This window comes from Pinus tabuliformis, chromosome 2_2 (assembly GCF_031772625.1).
Source record: "Pinus tabuliformis cultivar Carrire ecotype Pingquan chromosome 2_2, CPIR1, whole genome shotgun sequence".
Lineage (NCBI taxonomy): Eukaryota > Viridiplantae > Streptophyta > Pinopsida > Pinales > Pinaceae > Pinus > Pinus tabuliformis.
In genome coordinates, this window is record NC_142300.1 from 15,882,387 (window position 1) to 15,893,706 (window position 11,320).

Genomic DNA, 11,320 nt, shown 5'->3' on the forward strand with positions numbered 1-11,320 from the left:
TGGATGATGCAAACCTTGCAAGATATTAAGATCACATGTACTCCACCCATCTCCATTCTATGTGATAATACAAGTGCCATCAGTATTTCAAAGAATCTAGTCATGCACTCCAAGACCAAGCACATACCCATCAAATATCATTTCCTACATGAACAAGTGCTTGAACAAAAGGTCAAATTGGAGTATGTTCCCTCCAAAGAATAGGTTGCTAATATATTCACTAAACCACTACCCAGAGAGACATTTGAATATCTCAGACAAAAGTTGGGAGTAGTTTCTGCATCATCCTGCTGTTAAATCCTATTTTTCAAAGAAAGGTGGTTATACGCGAGTTTCATGAAGCGTAGTCGTGTACATATGCGAGTTTTTGTGGGCACAGTCCTCTATATGTTGGTTTGAAGAAAACTAGTGGGCCAGACTCAGGAAAAAGGGGTCTGCTATGGTTCTGTCAATTATCTGCTCTATTTGATGATGGTTTCAATCTGCTGATATATTGGTCCTCATAAAGTTGTTGATAACTTGATGTATATCTGATTAATGATGATGCTTTGATATCTCTTACTGACATATGCAATGATCAGATCTGACAGTGAACAGGTGGAACATGTTTAGGGGGAGAACATGGTTGATGATATTTTGGGAACTAATGATGGACATATACAGGTTGCTATGTTGTTGACAGATGTTGCTAATGGTGCAGATCATATGATAGTTGCTGATGACTATCATGGTCTTGTTTAAAATATTTGGTATCTATTTGTAAAGGTCATGAAAAGACCTAATTTGTAACCCCACTATGCATGGGATGGATGATGTAATGTTTCTTGTTTATTACATGTATAAACAATTGGTATATTCCCACTTGGTTGGGTGGATGAGTCAAATTTGGTATATCCCCACTTGGTTGGGAGATGGATGCATGTATGAGTCATTGGTGATAGGAACGTCATTTGTGATGTATGTATAGAGTCATGTTCTTCTTTTTGCAGACTTTGCTTATACTTAGGAGGAGCATGGACTCAATCATGGGAGCTCAACTAGCATGCACTCAGGGGGAGCATGACCCTTTGCCCTTGATGTCAAAGGGGGAGAGTGACTTGGTGTGGTTGTTGTTGCCATAAAGTCCAAAGGGGGAGATTGTTGGCATTATGATGTATGTTTTATACTTGATGGAAAACCACTTGTAGTAGAAAAAATCACTTGTATATGGTAACTACATGAATCTACAGAAGAGATATCATATGTGACAGAATGCATGGCAATAGTGTTTACATATGTGATGAAATGCAGGGCAGCTTCAAGGAATCAACAAAACAACAAAGAATTACAGAATGAAGAAAGAGAAGTATACACAGGTTCACCATTGACCAAGCTGCGTATACATGCAGGTTCACTGTATACAAGTCGCGTATACGTACACACGCACTTTCACAGAAGGAAAAGCACGTATACCTTGGAAAACTAAATTTTTGGTCCGAAGTATTTGGTCCATGGTATTGGTCCAAGGTATCTGGTCCGAGGTATTGACCCTAGGTATTGGGTCCAAGGTATTGGTCCTAAGTGGTTTTGGTCCATGGTATTGAGAAAGGCCTAAAACTATAAAAGGAGGAGAAGATCATTAGGCCAAGGTGTGCAAGTATCGAATATCTGATGAAGTGTGAGATCTAGTATGCAGGGTATTGGGTTATGGTGCATTGCTGGATCTAAACCAAGGATGAACCTTAGCTGATGATGAGGGATCAGATCTAATGATCGATCGATATCTTAAGGAGTAAAATGAATTATCATTAGGTGATTTTGCTCATGTATATTCTAGATCTGAATTCTGGCACAAATATTATTCTATAAATGATATGATCTGGGTATAACTAAAGTCTAAAATAGCTGCAGAATTCTGAATTTATATTTGTAGATATATACGCTGGTTGGCTTTGAGGAAAGCACGTATACACACAGGTTCGACACATGGAAGTAGCGTATACCTTATAAAATATATTTTAGTTTCTTCTGTTTGCTGTTGCAGTGTTATGGGTTTTGGCTTGGGTTCTGGTTACAGTATTTTGGTGACAGCATTCTGAATGATCAGATTGATGGGTTGTCAAAGTGATTGATTGATTCGGTTGTGGTTAGTTCAAAAGGAGATTGGTTGATGCAGATATATTTGATGATTGAATGATGTTGTTGATGGATCGAATCTGAAAATTTATGAAATGAGGAAAGAAGGTCGTAGCCTTCTGTAGGTCGGCACCTACGTACTAGCAATCATATCAGCTAGTACAAGAGCTAGGGGGTTGTAGCTCCCTTCCAGTAGAAGCTAGAGAATGAGAGAAGGTTGTAGCCTTCTGCAGGTAGAAGCTTGCGTACTAGTATAAGACTGCACCAGTACAAAAACTGTTTAGAAAATTTTCTTATTATTAAAAGAAGACAGAGATGACAGCAGCAGGTGGTTTTCACCCACATTGGGTTTCCACCTTATATCTTGGTGTTCATGTGTGTTGCTTATGTGTGATGCTTTATTTTGCTTTTACTACATTGTCTAATGAATTCTTGATATACTGATTAAGGTTCAATACATGATAATTTGGGTAAAACAAAAGATCTCTACATATACGTTGGTTTCATTAAGTACAGTTGCGTATACATGCTAGTTCACTGAACTGAAGTAGCGTATACAAATCAGTTTTGAAAATTAAATTATTGATCTGATAATACTGATTCACCCCCCCCCCCCTCTCAGTGTTATTTCCAACATCTATGACCGGTATGATGGTTTTAAGGTAGGGATATTTCTTGTTTATTTATCTTCCAATGCGAGGATGCCTTGCCAAGGGATGGATTTCCTGGGATGGGGGTGCCAGTGGAACTTGTAAGGTGTGTGACTGCATGGAAGGGAATGGCCGGATTGTCCAAGGGACTATGTAGCAGAGAAGGGAAGGCTGAGGAATGGATTCGTTTTGGTCATTAGCATTGCCAGATGGAATCAAATGCACATTGGGAGTGCGCCCTAAAACAATAAGCCGGTAATTATTCACTGATAGGACAAGTGGCACAGGATTATAGCGCTAGACATTGGATGTAGCTTTGAATTTGATAGTGGATTCTAGACTTCTTGGGAAGGAGGTGAATATTGGTATTACTTTGAGGGTGGAGGTGTGAGCCTCTATATTCACTTATTGCAGATGTAGGCATCATATCCTTTTATTTGCTGGTTGAGCATATGTGTATATGTGTGTATTATTGTAAATATTGTATCAAGATAGATTTATAAAGCTCCATAGACAGTATGATTATTTGTTGGGTGAAGCAAATGTGTATGTGTGTATTATTATAAATACCATAATGAGTTGTGTTATAAAGCTCCAGTAAACTATATGTTTGTCATGTTTTATGAGATGCTCATTTTAAATACTTCAACGAGTTGTGTTATAAATCTCCATGGGTAGTATGTTTTGTTTTCAGAAGTCGTATTGGTTATAGGTGTCATTGAACACCGAGGATGGTGTTCCCCCAAGGGGGGGGGTTCTATAACAACCCTGGTTAAAAATTCATGTAAAAATATATAAGGCCACGGTGATGGGACATGTATTCTAAGCTGAATGTTGGGCAATACATCCTAGTGGGTGTTCATTTGGTTTATTATCTCAAAGAAAATTGGAAAAGGCAATGGAAAAGGCTTTGGAAAGGCACGAGGCATTAATTGACATTTTATTTATGAAAATAATGGAAATTAGGAGAAGAGAAAGGTGAAAGGTCACAGGTTGCATGCGAGAAGGAAAATGAAGGAAAATAATGGAAAATGAAGAAATATATGTCTCATTGATAATGAGGATCAGTGGGTGGGATTGGTTAGTGTAAGGTTATTTCAATTCATTTTTGGAGCTCTCTCTCTAATATCTCTCTCTCATACCTTTATACACTTAGAGTTTTCTTGGAGCACTCTTGGAGAGCATGGCGTATTTGGAGTTTTGGAAAAAAAGGCAAAGGAAGAGCAAGAAAGTGCAAGAGGACATCAGGTTTAGCAGCCACACCTAGATTTTCTTGCAGGTACCAAGTTTTATGAATGTTTTCCTCACTAGTTTTGGCAGGAATGGCATATGCATGTGGTTTGTTGGTTATGATATATCATTGGCATGGATGATGCTCAGGATTAACAGTGGATTTTCTAGCCTTGCCATTTCCTGGATAACCATGGAGTTTGTGGGTTTATTTCATTATTTTGTTTTGGTTGGTTCTCATGTTTCCTTAGCTTGGGTTGAGTTATTAGTCCTAGAATCCCTGGTTGGACATATGCTCGAGAAGCTTTGTAACAACTTGGGTTGAGTTACTAGTCCTGGAAGCCTTGGTTGGACAAATGCTCTGGAAGCCCTTGGTGGGTTGAGTTACTAGTCCTGGAAGGCCTGGTTGGACAAACGATATGGAATCTTGGCAAAAGTTGTGGGTTGACTTACTATTCCTTGAAGCCTTGGTTGGACAAAAGCTCTGGAAGCCCTAGAAGGCTCATATAAAGACCAATCTAATGATGTTTTTGTGATGTCCAACCATGAGGTGGAATCATTGTTTGATGGGTTGAGGTGGAGGGCCTTTGGAAGTCCACGATGGTTTTTTATTGATGTGTTCTATGAGATCCCACATTCATGCTTGGAATATGGCATCGAGGTGAATGGATGAAGAGAGATTTGGATCAACCATTCTACAGTCTGGTGGAACGTGGAAGTCCTATCCCAGGTTTGGATTTTACATCATCAATATGTGGTTATTTCTCCTTGTAATTCTATGAGTATTATACTGTTTTATATGTGGATTCTATGGCTATTGTATCCTTGGTATTTATGTTGTTATTATTATGGTTATGTATATCTTTTATGAAAGTAACTATGTATGGATCTCATCATGTTTTTACTTGTATATGAATGAACAATGTATCTATGGCCTAATGGATGAAACTGAAGTTAAAGTGACAAGGAAACAATGCCTCATAGTGAATCTCAAATAAGTATGAGATCCCTATGCTCATATATGTTATTTACACCTATAGATTACATATTTGTGATATTTTTGACGAAATGTCTATCATGGCTAGTAGGGGTCCAGTCAAGGTGTTATTCAAGTGAATGCATTAGTAATGTTATTTTTGTGTTATCTTATTGTTATAAATGTGTCATTCAATTATGGGCAGTGACCTGGGCTCTAGGCCTGAAAAGTGACTCAAATCTTAGGGACGCTAGCACAACACTAACAAAAATAGTCCCTAGACACTGACTTGCAGGCCTGTGAGAGTGTCCATAGGTCCCTAGATGCTGGCTTGCAGGCCTGTGAGAACGTCCAGAGTTCCCTAGACGCTGGCATGCCCATAGCATGAGAGCATCCAGAGGTCAATTAGTCCAAAATGTTAGCGGGACCCAGGGTTGGTTAGCAGAAAGGTTGGGTTGGTTCTTGAGGGTCCTAATGCTGATGTTGGATGTTTGTATGGTGTGTTTCCGTGAGTTCCATGTCCCTAACATTACTTAGGAGGTCAAATCATATCATAGTGGCCTCTCGTCGCATGTTTACCCCGACTGGTCGGTTGCTTAGGTAGATGTGGGAGGAGGGTGTTACACCTTAAGCATATCCTACCAACGACTGGAGCCTAAAACCACTCCCTTGACCCATCATGCATGCGACTTAGGATAAAACTCAGTAAAAGCATCAATTCTTCAATCCAGAACCTCTGCCACCTATTGGAACATCTTCATCAGCTCTTGAACACTCCTCCAAACCTCTACAACAGGTCTGTAATTGATGAAATAGGCTAAGAAACCATCTAACATAGAAACCAATTATTAGAAAAATAATGTGAATACTTGATCAAATAAAAGTTGATATAATAATACCATATGAATAGATTATATGAGAACCCTACAAAGAAACTCTTAAAATCTAAACTTTAATTTTCATAAATGGCCAACTATCATATGGTACAATTCACAAAATAAAGATATTACTCCATATAATATAAGATATATGGATAAGTATATTTCCTCGTGAATATTTTGTTAAATTATAAACTTTAATGTTCATAAATGTCCAACTATCATATGGTACAATTCATGGATTATAGATAGTACTCCATTATAATATAAGATATATGGATAAGTATATTCCCTCGTGAATATTTTGTTGAAATGAGTAGGAGTTACACATAACATCACCCCTATCAATGATGGATATTTCATTTGTTCATTATCTACATTGGATTATGCATTATAAGAATCACTTTAATACATACAGTTGTACAAATAAGTGCATGAGGATTAGAAAAATTGTTCAACATCTTTGGTTGTAGGAGGAAAGCAACAATGGCATGGTTCCAGGAAATAACTGGGCATCTCCAGTTTTTCATCATCCGACTCCTTATCCAATTCCTTGTTCGAATTGGTAGGTGCACCTTGTTATGCATTCTTTTTTTAATAAATGATAAAATATAAACCTCCCACTATAATTATGATAAACACGATAGTATATTTTTAATATATTCATGATAAACATGATACTATATTTATAATAAACATATAATATATTTTTTGCAACAATTTTAATCAAAATAAAGTTTGAAGGAAATACTAATTTACTATACGGTTAACTTATTCTTATATAAATTATTGTTATTATCTCATTCTTTGTCTCTCTCTCTCTCTCTCACACACACACACACACACACACACACACATATATATATATATATATATATATATATATATATATATATATATATATATATAAATTAAGTATTTACATCATTTTAATAAAAAAATTCTATAATATTATCAAAATCTTTTGGTTCATGAACTCAATTGCATGGATTTTATTTCTCATAATCGAAATTGAAAACAAATTCTTCCTCAAACTTAGAATAAACAAAACATTATCAAAATTACAAAGAGTTAATTTGAGCTAGAAGAAATGGTATCAAATTCTATTACTGGGTACTTGGTATGATCACAAATCTCGACCTATACTTATGAGTCTTACTATGTTAGACTATAAATAGTTTTTGAGTTGATGTCATATTGTTTAAAACTTACATTTGGTATCAAATAAAAGTTCATTGGCTTTAGGGGGACACCTTTAAACTTGAAGGTTTGTGTAACAACCTTGGTAAAAAAAATCATTTAGAAAAAAATAAGACCAAGGTCATGGGACACATATTCCAAGATTAATGTTGAGAAAAACATCCTAGTGTGGGTGTTCATTTGGTTTATTATGGCCAAGGAAATTGGCAAAGAAAAAGGCAAAGACATGGGAAAGACAAAGGGCATTTATTGGCAATTATTTACGAAAATAATGGAAATTAGCAGAAAAGGAAGGTGAAAGGTCACAAGTTGCATGTGAGGAGGAAAATGAAGAAAATAGAGGCCTCATTAATAAAAAGGCTTCTGAGGATCAATTGTTAGCTTTTGACAATTCTATGGTGGAGCTCTCTCTCTATTCTCCATCTCTCACACTCTTGGACACTGATTTTTCTTGGAGGACTTCAGCATTGGATCAAGAAAATCAAAGGAAGGACAAAGAAGGCAAAGGGAAGCAAAGATCAAGCAAGGAAGAGCATGGTCAAGCAATTACAATGAGATTACTTGTAGGTGTCAATTTTCATGTGTGATTTCCTTGCTAGGTTTGGCATGCATGGTATATGCATGTGTGTATTTGGTTATCTTATTATCATTGGCATGGATTTTGCCAAGTGCTACAATGATCTTCAACCTTTCCTTGCCATTTTCAGATAGCCATGATGTGATGGTGGTTTCTCTTATTTGGTTGAGCTAGATTGTCGGATCGTATCGAAGCTGAGTGAGGTGGTCTCTGAAAAATAACACAAGGCCTAGAAATCACTAGACTGAAGAAGGTGGGATTGTAGTAAAGTTAGATTTTGTGTACCTCGATGGGTCTAGGAATCCTCGACTAGTGAATGGAAAGATATACAGTAAAGACTATAGGTGTGTTCCCTCGATTAGGCCTAGGAATCCTTGACCGTTGAATGGCAGGATATACAGTAAATCCTGGAGGGTGGTGTCTCAATTAGGCCTAGGAATCCTCGACCGGTGAATGGAGGGATATACAATAAATCCTGGACACTGGAGTCTCAATTAGGCCTAGGAATCCTCAACCGGTTAATGGCGGGATACATGGTAAAACCTAGAGACTAGGAGGCATCCAAATTCCTCACGATGTAGGTGGAGAGATCTGAAGGCATCCATGCTTGTTTAGAGCCTAGTGATCCAATGGTGATTGTGGTAAATCCTAGTTGTATTGATGAGGGTTCGGGCCTAATGATCTGGTGGGGATTGCAGTAAAGCCTGAGGAGCCCTAGTTGGTTTGGTTGTGAGTGTTGGTTTTGTTGTGAGTCTCACATTCATGCTTGGAATATGACACAAGGGTGAATGGATAAAAGAAAGATTTGGTTTAGCCCAATCTATGGTTGGGTGGTACATGGAATTCCCTTACCTGGTTTCATTTTGCATATGTTAATAAGATCTTTTTTCCTCTTTTGTTTTATGTGTAAATGTACTTGTTATTATGTGGCTTTAATAGTTGTTATATCGTTGATATATGTCTGGTTATTTGTTGGTTATAAACATGTTTTACGACAATGATAATGTATGGCTCTCATCATGTTTTTATTAGTAAATGAATGAATGATGAATGTATGACCTAATAGATGATAATGCAGTTATTGTGAGAAGACATTAATCCATCTTGACAAATTTCAGATAAGTATCAGACCCCTATGTTCAGATGTGTATCTATGACCTGTAGATTTCATGTTCATGATATGTTTGATGAAATTTCTGTCATGGTAGGCCTTGTTAAGCCAAGTTATTGTCTAAGATGTGTATGTAATGTTTCTTCCTTATGTCATTCATTGTTTTGGAAAGTTTCATTAAGTTCTAGGCAGAGGTTTGGATCCTAGCCTAAAAAAGTGGCTTAAATCTCGCGGTCGCAGGCACAGAACTAGGTGAAAAATACTGCAATCACTCCCTTATAGGAATCACGTGTGTGACTGGAGGGTTTTAGTCAAAATCACGCAGTGTTGTGGCAACGTCTGGGAGATCAGGGCACTGAAAAAGGAGGTTTAATTTTGGGTTTGGGCACCTGGAAGGGCGGTTTAGCCCTTGGGGGTCCTATAACACCTAATAGGGAATTCATTAAGAGTTTTGGTCTGTCAATTCCACTTCCTTAAGGTGATCTAGGAGGTTGAATCATATCATAATAACTCTTCGTCACATGTTTACCCCAGTAGACCAGTAACTTGGATAAATGTGGGAGGAGGGTGTTACAAAGTGGTATCAGAGCATGGTTCAACACTTGTACTGGATGGGCGGAATTTGTTTGTCATGCATAAATGTACGTTGCATATGTGTTATTTATGTTTGTGGACTATGTGATTGTTGTGTATGCATGGTGGTGGTCATTGTTGGCGTTGTGTCGACATGTGGAAGTTGATGATGTTGTTGTTGCGATGCATTTGTCATGTATGCATGTCAGTGTCTATATGTTGTTATGCATGCATTAGAATGGTTATAGCTGTCATGCATGAGGTCATTGTAGGCATTTTAGGTCATCATGATGTTGTTGGTATGTTATGATGCTGATGTGTTGGTTGAGATAGAGCAAGAGATGCAGATCATCAAAGTGAAGTTACAAGACTAGACTCAGGGGTGAGAGTAGATCGTCATATAGGTTTGTATGTTTGTCATGCAAGTATGTGGTTAATTGTTTCTATAAGAAATATGGTTACTTATATGCTTGTCATTCTATTGTTATTGTGGTTACATGTATGATAAATGCTAGTTGATCAGTGTAGTAATATGCACATGTGTCAGATAGTCATGAAGGATAATAACTTGTTGTTATATGCATTGTGGTCATATGCATGATGGTTGTGGTCATTACTTCTAAGGTCTTGATGTTATTATGTCTTGTGCTAATTTGGATTGACCTATGTAGATGATTATGGTTATGACATTCAAGTATGAGTTAATATATTGTGATAATATGTCATACTAATCTAGACTGATTGTGCATATGCGATTGTTATGCATGAATGACAATTGTTTATGAGCTTATGATGTGAAAATGTTAGTTAGTTACTGTTATGGATATCATGACCTTATTTAAGTTTGAGTTGATATGTTGTGAATTTATATCGTGCTAATCTATATTGATTGTGCAGACAAGATAGCCTCCCTTGAGATATATTAAGGTATGAGTTTGCTTATGTCATATACTTGGTGCTTGAATGCTTGATTATGTCATCTATTTGGTGTTTGAGTGTTTGGTGTCTATTATGTCATCTATCTGTTGTTTGAATGTTTGATTAATTGCATGATATGAGTATGTGTCTATAAGATTGCATGAAGAAATTATCTTTTTTTAAGATGGTTGTACTAACACATATGTGTTGAGACAATTGATATGTACTTGAGTGTAAGTAGGTGATAGTTGTAGCATTATGTATTATGACTGATGAATGTGAGTTTATTGTTGATTATGACAAGGTTGTTAGACTTGCTAAAGGGTGCTTTAAAATTGATAGATATGTTGTCTTGATCTTTGGAACATGCGGCTAACATGTGTCTTCAATTACAAGGAAGCGTGTTTGGCACAACAAGGTAAGATAACTGGTATATTGTTATATTTATTTATGCGTTGATATTTATGTGTTTATGGCAGTATGACATAGGGGATTGCATGGCAAGAGACTACCATGGAATCTTTAAGAAGGCTCGGGTTGAGCTTTCCTTTGGAAGCACTAAGAACCATGGGGATAGATTCATGGTGTTTGATGCCAGTCATGCGGTTTTGGTCTTTTGTGATTTGTTCTACTTGATTTGCGGTGTTGTTGATTCTAGAGACAACCTCTTTATTGTTGAGAGACAAGTGCCTATAACATCTAGATCTGGTGGGTATCCAATAGTTCTTCAAAGAATAGAGACATCACTTATAACATTTCTTACCAAGAGAATTTAGTTGGTTCAATCATCAAAGAAAGACATAATCCATGATTTCTTTATGCATTCATAAATGCAAGATACATAGTGGCATAAATGATAAATCAAAGGATGCCAAACCGATCAAGGAATTAGATATCAATTACTTTAGTATGAATGTGAAAGCAGAAAAAAGTGAGGAAGTAACCCATCTTGTAGAGCTCGAAATATCAAGAATTCCACGTTTCTCTACATTCAGAAAGACACGATGAATATGAAAAAGGAATGGATGCAAAGATTCACGAAGCGCAATTAAAGATTTAGTTTCCAAAAGAATTATACACAAATTTTTATCA